The sequence below is a fragment of the Sus scrofa genome, chromosome 13, assembly GCF_054392235.1.
Source record: "Sus scrofa isolate SSC_HxYL_T2T_F1_AM1 chromosome 13, Sscrofa_HxYL_maternal_Yorkshire_Landrace_v2.0, whole genome shotgun sequence".
Taxonomy (NCBI): Eukaryota; Metazoa; Chordata; class Mammalia; order Artiodactyla; family Suidae; genus Sus; species Sus scrofa.
In genome coordinates this window covers 107,275,599-107,295,215 of record NC_139395.1, presented here as the reverse complement: position 1 = coordinate 107,295,215, position 19,617 = coordinate 107,275,599, and the positions used below count along the sequence as shown (strand labels likewise).

The 19,617-nt window shown below is 35.8% G+C and overlaps 1 protein-coding gene across 37 annotated transcripts in view; it reads right to left on the bottom strand.

The window, feature by feature from the left end:
- The window catches only part of MBNL1 (muscleblind like splicing regulator 1), a 179,992-nt gene extending 160,976 nt beyond the window's left edge, over positions 1 to 19,016 (bottom strand). For all 37 annotated transcript variants that reach the window (XM_021069633.2, XM_021069639.2, XM_021069648.2 and 34 more), the window contains exon 1: positions 18,824 to 19,016. The gene's annotated coding sequence lies outside the window, so the exon portion shown is untranslated. The remainder of the gene's footprint in view (positions 1 to 18,823) is intronic.
- Positions 19,017 to 19,617: the final 601 nt, after the last annotated feature.

Sequence of the window (19,617 nt, the reverse complement as noted above, 5' to 3'; positions counted from 1 at the left end):
CATGTTGTCAGAGTATAAATGAAATCACACTTCTCAAGAGGTCAGAGCAAGATCCTATTCCCATAGGATTCTGTACTTTCCAAGAGTATAGTACTGAACACACTATGAACAAACTAACATGGCAGCTTGAGGTTTGGTTCCTTTGCTGAAAAGAAAAAGAACATCTCTTTCTTAATTATTTCATCACCCATAAGGCTCTGTGCATTCTGGAAGAGCGGTAACACATGAGAAAATCTGAAGAGCTGACTATACCCTTTTAATGAGACAGCAATTAAAGCTCTATGTGTTTTCCTCAGCATCATATGCACTTAAAAAGGAGTGACCAGCTTTCCACAGCAAATGAAAATGCATCGGGAACTGGCTAATAAATGCCAATAACTGCCAACAGTTTATTAACAGCAATACTTTTAGTTCTGGGATATTGAAGATCCAGATTCTTGAACCATCTGAATCGGTCACCTGGGGGTAACTGTTAAAAATACATAGTTCCGGGACCTACCCTAGACCCACTAAGGATAAAGATCAGTAACTTATATTTTAAGCAAACTTCCTAGGCTATTCTTAATCTCATTAAATTTTGGTAGTCATAATCAAATAAAGGTAAAATACTACTTTCACCAAGGAGTATACATTTCTACCCAATAATTCCCCAGATTATCTGCCCTGAAAAGATGGTTTATTTGAGATGTGGTGACATGTTTTTTGTCTACATTCGACTGACTGCTTTAGAAAATTGACATACCTGCAAAATTTTGCTATACTCATTTTAAAAATATTACTTTAAATCAGGCACCACACACACCCCTTCATATCTCTTAAAGACACTATTCATCATATTACACTACCACCATGTAGTGGCTGGAGAAACCACTTATGTTTTAGTCTTGCTCAACAGCTCACTCCAAGTTAGCCTGCAAAAGCTACTTAGTTTGTTTAAAAAAAAAAAAAAAGCAATCCCCCAGTTTATCTGAAGGAATATACTGAATAAACTCAAAGGACAATCATATAGCAATCCTAAAACTTTCCGTATCTTCCTAACATTTAAATGTCAACTATATATATACACACACACACACACACACACACACACACACACACACACACATACATACACATAATACATACACATACACATAAAATAAATACTTTAGAGACAGTGGTATTTAGGCTTCTTATTTCTTATTTATAAGAAAGATTTATATAGGAAAATTACCTTGCAAAAAACAACTGAGTTGCATTCAAGCACAATGTGATAAAATATATTTTTAATAGTATAGATAAAAAAATGAAATAAAGATTAAAGTATGTATGGGTGTGTAGACATGGGTGTGTGCATGTATATGTATATATCCAAAGAGTAAGGAAAAACTTTGCACGGGAATTAGTCAAATCATGTTCTTCATATATAACTAAAACCTAGCTCTTTATTTAATTCAAGTAAAACCTTTGTATTAAAGTTAACGGGGGGGAAAGACTTAAATAATGCTTTAAATTTTCTTCCAGTAAGAACCACTTTATTTTGGATAAAACTACAAACTATGTTCCTTCATTAACAACCCTTAAAGAGATTAACTTTTTCAGAAGTTGGCTTGTGCTACATTTCTTTTTGACTTACATATAAAATCTCAGACTTCCCACGTGGCTCACAATATATATAAAATCTGCAAGGTGTTCATCTTGTTCTTTAATAAAAATTTTCTTAGTCACTTAGAAAATTTTACTTTTCTCCAGAAGTCTATTATTATTCAACAATAACAAATAATATTTTATATATTGGTCTACAGTTTACTTCCATCTGAATTTTGCCATTTGCTCCTCACAACTCTAAGCGATGGCAATATTATCTTACCCATTTATGAACAAATAATAAATCCAGGCTTGCATGGTTAAGTGACTGACTCACCAAAGTCTCCTAAGCTAATTAAACAGAAGAATTAGGACCTAAAATCAAGTCTTCTGATTCCAAATTTAAAATTTCATTCGTAATACATGCTGGCAATTTAACACCAAACTTTGTAGAAAAGACAATGATCTTAAATACAACTGAAATAAAAAAAAAAAAAAACAGAGCTATCGGGGTAGAGTGGAGTTTGGTACAGCCACCACAATGGCACCCCTTGGTTTGCGCTGAGATGTAAGTGAAGGAGAAAGCCCTGTGTATAGATTCTGAAGGAGATACAATGGTACCTTTACATAGCTGAGAAATGGATGCTCTTGTCCTTGTAGCCCATGGGGTATACACTGCACACTGATAATGTACATGTAGAAATGTGAGAGTTACACATTACGTCTATCAGTTTCTTCCCAGGATTGTTCATTAGTTTTAAACTAGTAATTAATACATTACAGGGTTCTAAATAGTCGATAAATGATTTAAAGATAAATTGTTGAGAAAGAGGTCTTTGAGTATGATTTTATTTTTATTTCTCTGCTTTCTGAGCAATAAAAGACTACATTACTTCAGAGCTTTTGAGGAGCTTAAAATCTATTAGTAGAAACTTTCTACATAAGGAAAAAGAAAGGCTGCTCTAAAAGCACACAACTTGAATGTATGCTAAGCAAGTACGCATACAGTCAGACTGATCTATTTCAGCCACTAAAACTATGTTTGAAAAGCAGTAAAGGAGATGGAGTAACTGTCTGAAACATTTCTAAGCCATGTAGAGTCAGATAGATTTTTTGACAGTTCTTAAAACTGTTGAAAAATACACTAGAGAGAAAGCACTGAGGGTTTGAAATGGTATAAGTGATATTTTTCTTTTACATGTTAAAAACTTGTTCTCTAGTATATTAGTTACATTATGGCACACACACAAAAAGGTAATTATTAAGTCACTTTTTAATAATAAAGACCAAAGTCAAAACAATAAAAAAAAATTGCAATCTTGGTTCCATTGCCCCCAAATATCTTCTTTGATAGAAAATGCAAGTGTTATTCCTCTAATTGTGCTCTTTATTATTTTTTTAGTTCTCTTTCTCTACTATCTTAGAAAAAAAATGTTTTCTTTAAAGAAATCCAAATACATCCAACACACAATAACCTTATTAAATGAATAAATACATTAATTAAACATAAACAATACATAGCTAAAATAGTATACATGTATATCAATTATATTAAGTTTATAGATGACCCTCTACATGTAGCCTAGATATAGGGGGAATACATGGATCCAGCTTTGAAGAATTTACTGCTTAATCAGGGACATAAAACTAATATACAAATAACAGCACATAGGAAAGAAGTACACAGCAGAGACAACAATAAAACTTGGTGAGCTAAAACAGAGGCCAGGGTAGTTTCTTGATGGACAAGGCATCTAAAATGGGCTTGGAAGAATGGGTTTCATTTGGTTGGAGGCAAAAAGGAATACAGAGAATAAGGGTAGGGGTATAGACAAGCATAGACTATGAATACTGGGAGAACTGGTATATGTGGAACACTCATGTGCAATGGGGCTGGCAGGAGATAAAGTTGGACTTGGGGGCTGGAACCAAGTCAGTAAAGGCCTTGAAGGCCAGGGTGAAGAATTCAGCCTTCAATTCTTAGTTAATTGGAATTCATCCACTTCAAGATTTGATCAAGGGCAGAGGCAGAATATTTAACTAAACACCCTAAAGGCTAAGAACAAGACAGTATATGGGATATGCTGAGATCTTAATAAATAAATTCAGGATTTTTTTTTCTATGTCCTAAAGCTTTTGCTTTGATTTCCAGAAAGCTGAGAGATAAATGTAGTTCTCAATTTTATCTCAAGTATTTGTTTGATCTCTTTTCCTTCTAAATGATTTGTTGTCTTTTTCACAGTCCTATTTTATGTGCACTTTACTATTGTAAGCCAACTAACACCCTTTTTTGATGAAGCACACATTATACATAAATAAAATTATATTAACATATGTCCTGGTACCAGGTAAGCATGTAGATGGAACACTTAAAAGAAGAGAAAAGAGAAATTAGTATCTGACCATCAACTAAAGCATGTTCCTCTATAAATATTGCAATGAAAGATGGCTACATCAAATTAGGATACCCAGTTAGTGTAGTTAACAATTACTCTAAATCTACAACTGCTGGGTTCAGCAACCTGTCTTTTTGCCTGGCCGCCCAGTTTGACCTTCCCTGTGAATCAGTGTTTCTACTATGATGCCAAAATGACCTTCTGAAACTTACAAGGCTTCCAAGGCTACAGATATTTTCAGCTGTATCAGCCCTGGCTGTCACAGCATTCTGCATGATATTGAGTGGCAAAACTGGAACCTCCTGTACTAGCCTGACCTTTTAAACTCTACAATATTGTGCTGCCAGTCAAAATTGAGTTTTCTCTTTCTGCATTACTTTGTGATGCTACTTCTCTTGCTTATTTGTAAAGCAATAATTCTCAGCATAAAATGGTACTTTTCTTTACATGAAAATCATATATTTCACTTATACAAAGTAAACCTAACATTGATAGAGGCTTTAAAATAAATATTTACTGACATATATAAATAATACTTTTTTAGTTACTGAAAAGATGATTTAAATTCTGTGGCAACAAGAGCTATAATAATATGTCATTATTTCTGCAATGGCCAATTTGAAATTTGAGTGATGTCTAAATTTTATAATTGTACTTTAATAATTGTATCTGTTTATGTTAACCACTATGTATTCAATGCCTAGCATGGTGCCTAGAATATAAAAGAACCCAAATTAATATTTCAGTGAATGTTGCAGAATCTGCATGTTTAATTACCCTTCATTCATCATAGAACTATTAAACTGAAATAGAGGTGCTTAATTTTCTTGCCAAAAAATTAGTACATTAGCATGGAATATTTATCTTTAAAAAATATGCCTGAGAATTCTTGGTACATAAAGCGAAAATATTTTTCAAATCCATTAATGTCATATCACCTACACTCAGAAAATTGTTACTTTGTGAATGGTATAAAATTTAAGGCTGGCAGAAGAAAAAAGAAATAGAAATCAATTCATTAAGACAGAGTTAAGATTCTTAAAAACAGTATCTATTAACTGTTTGATCTCAAGCCTTAATAACTATTAGAGACTATATTAGAATATCTTTTATTTTGTCTCTGGCATACTATATTTCCACAAATCCTACCTGTAAGCAGAGCAAAAAAAAAAAAACCCAAAATGATATTAAATATATTTCAGAGAAAACTTATAAACTAACTTTATTGGTGAATGCGTCCCTTAACTTCCTATACTTATTCTGTCCCATTTTTAGCTATAATTTATGGACTACTTCATAGTCATTTATGGAAAAAACATGTACATATGAATATGATACACATATATATGTACACATGACACATACACAACAGACATGCTCTAATTATTCTGCTAGGGAATGAGGGAAAGTGAGAAAAGTTCATCAGAAATCTCCGAGTGAATGTCAATTCTCATTGACATGTTTATTTTAGTGTTAGCAACCGATTTCTATTTTTTAATAAGAGAAATGAAATGAATTACCCTCATGCCTTCAACAGTGTAGTTGAATAAATTATAAGAGCATTTGCAATAGTCTTTTATGGACTCAAGACACTTCTTAAAATGGGCCACTTAAAGACATCCAACAGACCAATTGGCAGACTACTATGTCATTCAGAAGTGACACCAGAAACTTCACAGGTGGCAATGATTTTGAGTCTAAAAGTAGATTTTGCTGATCTTGGCGAGTGCTGGGACAGAGGGTATTAGATGTGAGCAGAACACTGAGCAAACCACACAGGCAGATCAGGCCACTCCATACAGCCCTCCTTTCCAAATCAGGGAAACTTCAAAGTCCACACCCCATCTCTGCCTTTTTATGACCACAATGCTTCAAAACCCGCCTTTCACAACCTACCTCCTTCTTTAAGTCTTTTCAGAGAACTTGGACTAGGCTTCAAATCTACATCACTGTGAGTGTTTGTGCACTAAAGTCATGCCATCCTGATGGAAACAAACAGGCAGACAAACAAACAGCAAACCTGGGTACGGAGCTCAGCACTCACTGTACCTTGCTACATGACCCTTGAGCAAATTGCCTGACCTTAACCTTGCTGAGCCTCCATGTTCTCACCTGTGAAGCAGAGACGGGGCCAGCAATGCATAAATGTCACAGGGCTGTGTAAGAACTACATATGGTCGTATAAGTAAAAGAGTAAGTGCCTACCAAGTAACACACTATTTTTATAATTATTATGATTGCCAATAGCCTGGTCTTTTGTGGTTTTTATTTTGTTTTCATTATTTCACAATGAATGGACCTTTTCCTTCAAGCCACAAACTTCAGAAAAGCAGAACCTATATCTTTAATTTCTCTTGAAAATTTCAGCCAAAATCTTATCGTGAAGCTTTTTGTGCGATGGGCTTTAAATAAATGTTTATGATTACAAATGAAGCATGGCAAGCAATAAAATAAAAATTCTGAGTTTTCTAACCTAGAATGCAGAATAAATCCTGGATACAAGGAACAAACACTTCACAGCTGAATGGGGTCTTATAGAATATGCAGAGTTGCCACTTTCGCCATTTGAAAGTTGGAAGCTAGCCCACAAAATACAGCTTTATTTCCTACATACAAAGGAAAGCTGGAAGAAAAAAGGCCTCGTGTGCCTATCTAAAACCTTTTGTCACTAAAGTTAAATATAGTGCACCTCTCTCTTATGGACTTTCCTTTTCTGTTAACACAAAAGTTTCAGGCTCTGAAATCTTACTGTCAATACTGAGTGTATTAATCTCCCAATCAGAGGGTTAGTATAAAGAAGCTTCAAATGATTGTACATCCCCACCTTTCTCCGAAAGTGCCAACATCTAAAACGAATTAATCTCTTCTATCTGGTCTAGAATGACCCTACATTTGGCACATGCTCATTCACCAGATAACTAAACAAAAAGATAAATGCCTTAAATATCAAATCATGTAATTTTAATAAATTACAGTTTGATTTTGCCTTTTTTCCAATATACAAAGTATGTAAAGAGTTAATGTGTCAACTGGATGGTTTTAGGCAAATTCCACACTCTGCCCACAAGCAGCCTATTCTTGGCTCCTCCTGTGCCCACTTTGTTTTGCTCATACATTACTTGTGAATATTTCCAACACTACACTGGAAACTACTCCAAGAACAGAGCCCATCTTACCTCTTAATCCTGATAGGTGGATAAAGCATGAGAGGTGGCACATGAACAATTACACCGAATAAATACTTGCTAAATAACACTGCCTTCCTTTGAGGCCAAAAGCAATGGCAATACAATTCTTCCACATTCCTTCTCTAAACAATATATAATTTTATTTGGTATACATTCAAAATAGCTCTATGAAGAGAGGAATTTTTTTAGCAAGTGACAAGTCTCCAAGAGAACAAGTCTTCAATTAATAGTTTGTCTTTTTAAAGTCATAAGCTACTCCACATAGTGACAAAGAGTACAGACTGGTATGTGAAAATGATATAACATGAAAGCATAAAATGACCACATGAGAATGATAAATAAATTTAGCCACATGCTCTGGAGGTATTTCTATCATTTCTTGGTGAAAATTTTATGGCATATGTTATTGGCATGAAAATAACTTATCTTTGAAAAGCTTCTTCTGAGAGGATCTCAGATGGCCATATGCAATATTATAGCAGGTTACAGTGCTGCATGCCCAAAACCATAGCTGCTAAAGACAGGAGGCATGCTGTGTTTTTTGTTTTGCTTTGTTTTTTCATAAACCTAAGAAATAAAGATTATAAACATTTGTCAAACTCAATACCATTTGTAATCCAATGCCAAAGCAAAAGGATGAAAATGCATTTGCCAACCTTTTAAATTAAATTTACACCTTCTTGAATTATGTCAGTTGTATAGGTGAAGTTTTAAAATTACTGTAGCATAACTCTGTGACATTCATTCTCAGCAGAGTCATAAACGGGAAACAGAAGGCTGGTTTTAAAGTGAGGAAAGATCTGGCTTCAATTCTTTCGGCTGTTCACCAGGCTGTGTGGATTTGGGCAAGTAGGTTAATCTCTCTGAGTGTCAGTTTCCTCATCTCTATCAAGAGGATGATGATTCCTGCCACACAAGCCTGTTCTCTAATTGTGAACAAGTTGTTTGTTGTTTGGGGGTTTTTATCTGAAAAGAATGTAAGCCAGCAATGTCTCACGTAAAGATGCTCAAATACAGCAGCAAAGCCTCGTTCTGCTCATACAGCTCATACCATTTCCCTCCATTTTCTGCGAAGAGTGCCTAATCTTCAGCCTACATCAGATGTCACCTCCTCTACACAGCATGCCCTAATCATTCAGCTCCACAAAGACTTCCTTCTTTGAATTTCCTCCTTTGGTACTCAATTGCATGGTGCCAACACTTGATCGTCCTGTTAACTTCTCAATTCTTTCCCCCCAACTCAATCACAGGTCAAAGAAGAAGAGAAACTAAGAAAGCCTCCTTTAGAACCTCCTCTCCACCTACTACCAACCCTTTATTCTAATAGGTGCTCAAAATGTTTATTACTTGATATTTAGCAGAACACAAAGAACAAACTGATTTCCCTGTGTCGCCTTATTGTTAACATAGGAAAATAACTTTTTAAGTGAAAAGACCTCAGCACATAGTAAACTTTAATCCATTATTGAGAAACAGACAATAATCTCTTCCTACATTAACTGCTCCAAAAACTGTATTTACATTTAAAATCCAGTCCTCAAAATACATTTCTCTGAGACAGTCATTTCCCTCAGGCAATTTTCAGTAAATGTGGTCTCCCAGAAAGCATTCTGCAGAATTTCATCTGAAGTACATACATTTTTTTTCAATCATCTCAAATACTGGATATTCCAAATTAATTTTTGGAAAGGTCCCGCAACACCTCAGAAAGACTCCACACCTGGATTAAAGATTTGCTTTGTATTCCCTGCTATTCACTTTCACTACACTCATCAAATGTCTCAAAGTCTTCTGGATGGGGTATTGAAGACCAACTGCCTTATCTGAATGCCACTAAGTTGACGATGCAGCTTCCCTTGAAATGTTTGAACAATGAAATTCAAATAATGGTTCAAAATAATTTGGAGTAAAGGTGTCTAGTTAAAACTGGCCCAGTAAATAGAGAAGGCAAAGAAGAGTTTCTAATTTTAATACTATTTAATCTTAGCTACTTTAAAATGAATATTTTCTAAGCACTATCTATGATTCAATAAAACAAATTTTCACTTTATCTTTATAGCCAAGACCAAAACTAGAAAAGGCAAAAAATAAATAAATAAAAATAGAAGAAGAAGAAAAAGTAGAAGAAAAAGTCTAATAGTAGAAAAAGGCATGTGCTAATTGTGGTTTTCACATAATACCAGCAGTCATTTAAACAGGCAAAATAAAACACCATTAACATTAATTTCTCTAGCTCCATATAAACATGCTACATTTAAAAACACAAACAGTGCAAATTTAAAATCATTTTCTGTGGCTGTCGATCATTTAAATAAGTGGTTAATATTTATAAATAGAAATTTTCTTGGAAATTGTCTTTATTTCATGAGAATTTCTCTATGTATATTAAATACTATCATCATTCTGACATTCTCTGCTTAAACTACCTTAAGCCATTTAATTGTAAAAAGCATATAAGGACCTTATGAAAACAGGCCTATAAGCACTCCTGGAAAGCTTTCTGTTTTATTTGAAATATAACTATCGTCACAACCCTAGGTAACTGTTAACTTAATGCAACTGCTTATTTACTCCCATATGTAAATCATTCTGTTTATAAGAGTGTCTGATTAAGGATCTTTATTTCCAGGAAAAAGAATATCATGGTTACACTGATACCTTCCCTAAAATAGCAAGGTCTAAGAAGTATAAATGTCAGCCACATTGAGCACATTGCAAACTTGTTTTATCATGTATCTATCTGCCACCTGGTTTATCACTGAGGATAGTTTACACCGGTGTTCTGCATGAACTTAACAGGGAACTAGAACTGCTTAGTTGGCAATGAGACATTTCCCAGCAAAAAACAATGTACCCCTAAAGACGAAATTACTCTTACTTTAGAATTACCAATTTGGGATAAAGAATTACATGATATTCTACAGCTCACCAGATCCAGGGCTTTCAAAGAGCCTGATACAGAAATGAACCATTTTAAGAATTTAACATGTATCTTCTACTTCATCAAGTTAAGTCCCTGATAAAATATAATGTTAAGTCTTAAGTTTTACTCTGATTTTTAAAATACAGTTCTTTTATATTAAAAGAGCTGACAAGTAGCAATATGATGAACAGAGATACCATTAACAATTAAGGAATAAGAAATTTTGAAGGAAAGGTTTTACAAATTCTTACTATATGTTTAAAATCACATTTAATACCTCCCATCACCGCTAGCATCCACATCTAAGCAGCTGCTACATCCTGTGGACTCTAAGCCTGTCACCTTTCCCCAGCACACATGCCCTTTCATTCCCATTCACTATCCTTTTAGTCCCTCATTTCTATCCTACAATCTCTACTTCTCTCTAGGTATGTCTTATTCTTCCTCTGAAAAATGTCACTAAAACACAACTCCTATATGGTTACTTGCCTGGCAAAATGTCTGCTTATGTTCCCAGTGGAGGGCACCTTATTACCCTCTGTGCCCTCCAAAGTGAAGTCTCAGTCTCCCTTTCCCACCTGAGTCCTCATTTCTTCTACCAAGCGCCTCTCCCCTGGCCTTTTCTATCTTCCTTCTAGCCATTCTTCTAGAGTCTCCTCAAATGCTATAAAAAAGTGTTACTCTTCTGGATTATTCCAAATGTTTATGGTCTCAATCTATGAGTTCCCAACACAAGAATTTTTTAAATCTCATTTTTATTTTCTCACATACAAGCATGGGTTCTAGAACTGGACTACCTTGGTTCAACACATTATGCCACTTACTCGTTAAGAAATTGTGGGTAATTAACTTCTCTGTGCCTCAGTTTCCCCATCCATGAAACCGAAATCTTAAGAGTACCCATTTCATATTCTGAGGAATATGTAAAATAATTCATAAACCTTACCCTGGCACAAAGAAAGTAGTCCAAGATGTTAGTCATCACTGTTAAAGCTATTATGCTCATCACTATTCTTTGTATATGATTGTAAGCATGACAAAAAATTGGTTAAAATATGGACATTGGAGTAAGGAAAAATATAAGTTTCACGACTCTGCAAATGACAAAAACTATTTTCTAGTCATCTATTAATCTTTAAGGTAAAAGTCATAAAGGCCTATTTTACAGCTGTCATAAAACATTAAATGAGATATTTTGTGAAAGAAATGTATAGTAAGTGGGACTTCTATTATTACTATTATTTACATGCTTAAAATCTCACAGATGTAAAAATTAAACATCAGAGAGTAAATGTTTTTTCCCAGTCCATGTACCTAGTCACATCTGGTTTGGTAAAATAAAATCTACACATATGAGACTTTTATGCCCCTTTTCCTCAAAGTCTATTACTACTTTCAAGATACAGACAACATGCAATAAATATATAAAGATACCGTACATTTTAAATGATAAGTGCAGCATCAATATCACCTCATATTTATAAACTGTTCTACTTTTCAAAACATGTTTTCCCCAAATGAGGTCTGTTTCTGTTGTTCTACCTGTGCTGCAACAAACACTGGGCTTTCAAAACAAAGTTAGATGTAACATTTATAGAAACTGATGTACAGCATGGCTATTTGAAACTAAAATTTAGTACATAGAAATATCAATGAGGGAGTCTTACATAGGAGAAAACTGAGTTGCAAGTTCACTTAACGGCTCAAAACTTTTCCAACAACTTTGCTCCCACAGCAGGCCTATAATATCTGAAGGCCTCCCACCTCTGCCTTCCTATAATATCTGTGGCTTGTGGCCGAATTTGACTATCACCACCTCACCCCAGACTATCTTTCTACCAGGATAAGAGCTATCCATCCACAGAGAGTGCTAAAAGGTCATTGTAAAAAAGTTCTTTTCTTGTAATCAGTTAAGACAGAAACAAATAAAATGCTAACCTATCATTACTACTATTATCAACAATGCAGATAAACAGATTGTTGGGTACCTGATTAAAATTTTCGGATGCAATAAGCTGCAAAAGGTCTGTAAGTTCTAATACTAAATCAAATTCAAAAAGTATTTTTAATGATGTTCTAAATATGAATACAAACTGCTTCCTGCCTTATTTGGCATTCCTGTTATTTAACCTGCCTATGGTGTGTTTCGACAATTAAACTTTCACTGTTTGTATTTCCTCACACTCCTACTGCATATACTATTGCTACCATTAGAATTTTCTAAAAGAGTCTATTCAGTCACCATCATTGTAAACAAATGTTACTATGCAGAGATTTTGAGTACAGTGAGTATACACAATGTTACCACACCTTCCAGACTATGTACTTAAAATATTCATGATTTATTTTCAAAAACCCACAAAACTGTATCCATAATTGTGACACTACTACCAGTGATATTATCAGCTATATCTCTTGTTTTTATTTTTTTTTATTCAACATCACATTAAACTGGATACTCCAGAGGTCTCTGATTAAAATCTCCTTGTTAATATATATCTTCCTCATTGCTCTTCATCATATAATATACATTTCTCTTCCCAAAGTGAAATCACTGTTTTTCGGCTTTTTTTTTTTTTTTTTGGTATATATATATATTTTTTTTTTTTTTTGGTATATTTTTTGGTATTCTTTTTATTTCCACCACTTAACTTTAATATAAAGATTTTTTTAGCAAATGACCTTGTAATCATGAGTTTACTTTTAACCTATCTTTTTCTTCAACAAATTTCCTGCATCCACTGTTCACCTCAGTCACCCATTTTGGTTTTCTGATACATTTGTAATCATTTGGTAGCTTCAAAAGCTGATATTTTATGGTATTCAATGGTAATACCAATGAAAAAGCTATCAATATTTTAGTATAGGACATTCAGAAATCTATGTATATCTACCAGCAAAATTAACTAAATAAGTGACCTATAGCATGTATGAAAATCATGTGTCTGGATATTAAATATAAACATATGAAAAATATGGAACTATCACTGAATAAATATAATACTGCTTTAACCAAACAATATTTTTGGATTAATCCTGAAAAATAAAGAATACCTTTTGTTTTCCACTATTTATGCATTAGAAATGTTCCCTTTATTACACGTATTCATCAGAGCTACATTAAGACTTATCTTTCCTTATCTAAACTTCCACATAATGTTACCTAGCTACTGCTTATGAAATATCACTTTCTACTTTACAGTTATTTTCAAAACTCTTACTTCCTCTAGAAAGACCGCCTTGCCTTTGAGGACAAGTTATATCTTGATTAAGTCTGGTAGATCATACTAAGCCCAGCTTACTATTTCTGCTACAGTGTGTATTTTCCTATAAATCAACTTTATAAAGTAGAATAATACCTCAAATCAGCATGTAATGTTTATTTCATATGATTAAACATGTTCCCATGATTGTAGAATCTTAACTCTTTAAAATAAATTCAATCGTAATAGCTCCCCAACTGTTTGAAAAGTGAAAATACAGAGAAAACCCAGTGTCAAGATCAATTTTTTAAGAATCCTTTGGAGGATTTTTTCCTTTTGCCTTTTTTTTAAGGGCTGCACCCACGGCATATGGAAGTTCCCAGGCTAGGGGTCCAATTGGAGCTGTAGCTGCCAGCCCACCTACACCACAGCTACAGCAACCCACTGAGCAATGCCAGGGATCGAACCCACATCTTCATGGATACTAGTCGGATTTGTTTCCACTGCACCACAATGGGAACCAGGAAGAAATATCTTCATTCTGTAAATTTAGCTAAAGAGGGACTAGAATGGAGTTGATAATATGCATGGAGAGCCTGTGGATTATGTTTAGGGTTTAACCACAATTCTTTTTAAAAATATCATTTTATTTAACATCCAAATGATTTGAATGAATTGGCACTGTCATGGGAAAAGTTACATCTTCATATATACACTTAATACAAATTGTATCCCCACACTTGAATAGACTATGTACCTAATCAGCTATTATTCACCTCTTTGGGTATATAAAAGAAACACCTCTGAATTGCTTAAAACAATATCAAAAGAGATAAAAGTTTTTCTTTTGGAGCATATACCCTACTTGAAAAAGTAATACTTATTTCAGAAACATCTTCACTTTTTAAAAATAATTGATCTCAGTAGAAAAATAATTCTCCACTCTATTCAATATGACTACATTTCATCTTGAGATTAATATATCCTGAACTGTTTTAACATTTAACAGAAATGTGGAATAGAATTAGGATTTCAAGAATCATGGGAAGAGTACCAAATACGTAATACCTAAGACTCTAACATAAATCCTACAAATGTTTTTCATTTTTACAGACATAATAGGCAGAAGTGATAAAATGCCTCTCAGAGAACATGATTATCTGAAAGAGATAGAATGAAATCATTGAAAGAAAAATAATCTGTAGAAAACTATAACCTCATATTTGCTAAGTGTTTTTTCAAGGATATAGCTATAATGCTTATATAAATGTATTTTTTTATCACATACAAACACTACATAAACACCAAGTTTCCTATCTCAACTCTAAAAATGCAAAATATGTCTAGAGACGTTTAGTGCCACATGTCAATAGCTCTTCTTGAATCCTCTGCTTTGTAATCAATAATTCTCCAACCATTAGTGAATCTGCTCCATGACTCATCAGAAACCTTCCACAAAGTTAATGGGGTTCATTGTTCCCCGCAGGCTCCACACATGCATTGACACTAATGGCAGTTATGCCTCATATAGTGGGAGACAGATTCAAGATGGCACCAAGCCGGGAGGCAACTCTTCTGAGGTTCTCTGTAAATTCTGCTCCCTCCTCCCAGTCAGAGAAGAAGCCACTGCATCTATCCTGTTTTATATCTCTGGCATCCTTCAAGGATAATAAAAGAAGCATACTTTATATGGATAGAAAATGACTTTTTTTTTTTCAGTTTAACACTCACAGTGCATGGCAAAATGTACTTCAGTTATGAAAATATCTGAAAGGAATGTTTCCAGGACCTATGCCATTGTGCTTTGTTTACCAGTCAGATGCTTTCTCAAGAATGTGTTCAAATTATAAAGACAATGTCTCCGTGTATAGGAATTTTTCAAAGCCCATAACATTACTGTAGAAACATATTTTTACCTTTATAAACTTTCAAAACAATGCCCTATTCTCTAGATTTTACTCTTCTGAATTCATTAATCTTTGATTAACATATGGTCAGGATTTATTTGGTGTTTTTATTTTCTAAAGAAGGGAAGTCATAGCAAGGGAAAATATATATTAAGCATTTGAAGATAATTGCTATTTACTGAAAATCTATTTTAAAATAAATTTTAGTGACTTGTGTGTGTTTGGTAACTTCAGGACAATGATAACTACAGTGTCTCTAAAATGTTCCTAAGTAGCAATCATACTCTATTCTGGCCTTTGAGAGGTGTTAAGACTCATCCCCTAATTATAAGCCTTTTCTCTGTTATTACTAACTCACCATTAAATCTCTAAACTAAATAGTAGTTTGAGGAAATAAAAATAGATGTTAGGTGATGTGTTTTCTCAAATTTCGGTAACAATGGGTAAGAAAGACAAGGTCTTTTACGTATAATAAACTTCTTTAGCTTGTAAAAATAAAAGCCCATTTTATTGTGTTTTGACCAGTGAACACTTTATGCTTTTCCCCAGAATGCAATTTTCTTGATTTTTTTCTAGAACAGCTGTCCAATAGAAATATAATGCAAGTCATGCTTGTTATTTTAAGTTTTCTAGTAGCCATATTTTAAAAAGTAATAGGAAACAGGTGAAATTAATCTATCAATATATTTTACTGAAACCAATATATCCAAATATTATCACTGCAACATATAATCAATATAAAAAAATATAGTCAGTTGTTTTACATTCTTTGCTTTGTACAAAGTGTTCAAAATCCAGTATGTATTTTACACTTAGAACAAACCTCAATCCAGAGAACCATATTTCAGGTGCTCAACAGCCACATGCAGCTAGTGGCTACTATACTGGACAGTACACTCTAGATTCCAAAAATATGAAGCTTTCTGGCCTAAAAGGTCACATACTTTAAAATCTTTCTATGTAATATCTTCTATGATCAGTATCGCCATTAGGATTTTATATGGAGCCAAACATTTAAGTGAGTATATTTTACTTCCTTCATCTGCTCACCTAACCTTCATATCTACTGCCCACTCTGATGTCTTAGAGTATAAGAAACCCCAATCACCTATTCCTGTCAGTTTCTTCTAAGCAGGATCTGAGATTTTCTCTAATCTCTGCATCTTCTATCACCAAGCAGAAAGCCAGAAGGTGAAGCAAGGCTATTCTCTGTTTCCATAAATAGATATATCAAATACAGGCCTAAAGTATGGTCACAATGATAAATGCAAGGGTAACTGTTTTGCTGACAGTAAAGGTAGGACATTTTATATAACAAAGTAACACACTCTTCCTAGATGAGAAATATGATTTTACTCCCCTCACCCCACCCCCAGAAGCCTTGGATAGTCTGTTCTTGTTCTGGAACAGAACCCAGTGTTTCATTTCATAGGAATTCTGTGCCCAGAGGAAGAACAGAATGTTGGAATCAAAATTTAATGAATTCAACTTGGAGTCTAAGTTTGCCCCAAATGTGGAAACGTAAACACAAGCAATAATATCTCAAACCATAAAACACTTTGGATTCTCTGTTGGCGTGGCTGCACAGAATATCACACTTGATGTGCATCTGCACCCAAATTTGTTTTTAGTTACATTAGGGAAAAAAATTAAACTAGGCACATGTGAGGTTTTCTCAGTCTCTTAGTAATAATAAAACCTGATTATTATGTCTTAAGTGACACTGTAATTATAGACGGATGGATGAACAGGTTTTCTAGTGCTGACCCAACCTGTTCCTTAAAACACAAAAGGCAACTTTTGTAGTCCTCAGTGAGGAAACCCCCCATTAAACAAATAAAATTAAAAGTTGTGTCTACCTTCTGAAAGACCTAACCATACACTAGTAATCAAAAAAAAAAAAAAATCTTTTTTCTTCATCCCCATGAACACTGATGAATATCAGAAGGCTGGAGGGTTCCTAAAAAAATAGTTTTTCGTAGCTGTCACCAACTTTAAGAAAGCAAAGATACAAGTGACAACAAAGTGCTTTTCTCAGGCTACAAAATAACTTAGGTGTCTCTGGCTATAATACTGTATCTAAGACATTCTAAGTATTCCTGGGCTATAATACTATATCTAAAACATTGAACTAAGTATTCCTAGGATGAATTTTACAGCCCTTGAACTTTCATTTTAACTTGTCTCAGTGATAATATTTTATCTCAACAGCAAGACAGCGAGAAACACCAATGCTCTCAGGAACCCACAGAGATAACATGGAGTGGATCACTTATGCTGGTATAGAATAGTTATGTACTAAATACCCTCTGTGTATAAACAGACACTGTGTCCAAACCCAGGAGGGAGGAACACCGTGTCCACTGGTGTAGTATTTCAAAGCACATTGAGAAGGCCTGCAAATCCAAAGGCATTCATTATGACTTCTCTCTCAGTGTATTAATTTAAGAAATTCCTCCCAGTATGGCACAGTTTACCATTCATTTGCTATGGACCTGTGCCTGGGCTGGTGGGGACACAAAGTAAAGGCAGTGGCAATAACCCTCCTCGCAGATCTTTACTCAATCTTAATCCTAGGGAAGCACACTCCTCCTAACTACACCACAGAACCCTAGCAGCAGCATATTCTCCTGGCTTCTGAGAGATTTAAGAACACAATTACTCTTCTAGCTACATCACTGTAGTTGTAAAGTGCAGAGAGAGGGGCAAGCATAAGCTCCACCATATACCTGCTCGTGTTACAGGCTCTGGAATCAAAGTATTCTCACATGACACATTACTACCAATAACAGATTCCGGCTCCGTTTTAAAAAAAAAGAAAAGGGGGGGGGGGAACGCGCTACATATTTGTCCCGCTTTTGTCTAAAAAACGAGAACCCAAGTACTAACTACTTTTCATTCTTCTCAACCTTTCATGAAAGCAATTCAATCAACGAACTGTGGCTCCACCCAAATAGCGTCTATACTTACTTTTCGTACAGTTTTTGAGTGACGCACTACAAAACGATGAAAAAAAAAAAAAAAAAAAAAAGGAGCCCTCTCAAGCAGGGCGTCTTCCGCCCTGTAAACTTGGCAAAAGGCAAACTGGACTGAAATACAGCACTCTCCATATAAGGAAGCCCAGCTAAACATGTCATGCGTAATTTATGGGTAGCAAGCAGAGAATTAACCTTTGCGTGCACATATTTGGCCCAGATGAAAACCGGGCTGGACGGCAGCCCCGGGGACAGGGATGCGGGATCTCTTGGGAGAAACCGTGGCTCCCATCTGATGGACTCGCATCTTCCCCCGACAAAGGTCGTTAAGTTGTAAGTACACTTTCACGCACCTGTTTCTTTTATTTCCCCCCTCTTTCCTGCTGTCTTTCTTTCTCTTTCTTTCTTTTAAGCTGCCAAGTGGGAAGCTGGCAGTGCTGACAGTGTCCGCAGAGCCCAGGGAAGGGCTGCCCGGAGCTGGGCTGCAGCTGCAACCTCCCGCTTTCCCTCTAGCTCGAGATGGTGTGTGATAGGAAACCATCCAGCGTGGTACGCCGGCCCGAGCCTCCTCTCACTTCCTCCTTCAGCCATGTACAGCCCCGAAAGAGTACGAACAATGCAGAGCAGCAGAACAGCGCGAGCAAACTGTGAAAATGGAAACTTACCTCTCACATTTTTTTTTTCAGAGGCAGCCCGACTGCCCAGCGAGTGCCCAAGGCATTGTGGGAGTCATGATTCCAAGAGGCCCGCGATTTAAAATTGAACTTGTCAGTTCCCGGTCACGGGAGCATTGTGAGCGCCACAACTCATTCAGCTGCAGTGAAAAGACTGTTGCATGTCGCTGTGCAGCCTCTTATCGCCGAGGTCTGGTTTCCGCTGCTGCTGCGCGGCCCCTCCCCCGCCGGCCCAGCCCCACCAGGAAGCCCTGGGCGGACTCGAAGAGCCCCGGAACGCACGCGGCGGCGAAAAAAAAAAAAAAAAAAAAAACGCTCTTCAACTTTCCGCCGCCCTGCAGCTCTGCCCCCTGCCACCCCGTAGCCCCTCAACCAAACAAAGTCCGCCGGGGGTGGTCGCCGCCACTCGCTGATCGGCGCAGAGAGCCGGAGGAAACCCGAGCCGGCGCTGGTGAGGTGCATCCCCGCCGCCTCCCGGTGGTATCTTCCATCTTATACGTTCAACATTATAACCTCCAAGCTATAGTGCAAATGGGACTCGCCCCTAGTACTTTCTGCTCCTTCCAACTGGCAAAGCAGACAGATAGGTTCGTTTTTGAAAGAGGCTCCTGGATGGGGCTTGGTAAGGCAGCCGGCAAGGTTAGACTGAAGGTGAGTCTCAAAATCAGGATAAAATAGTAGGAGCTGGTGAGGCTGCCCCCTTAAAATGCAGCACACAGTTTTTGAACCTGGATGGCTCACAGGCGGGAAAAACATCCGCAAGACTGCCACTGTGTATCTTTCTA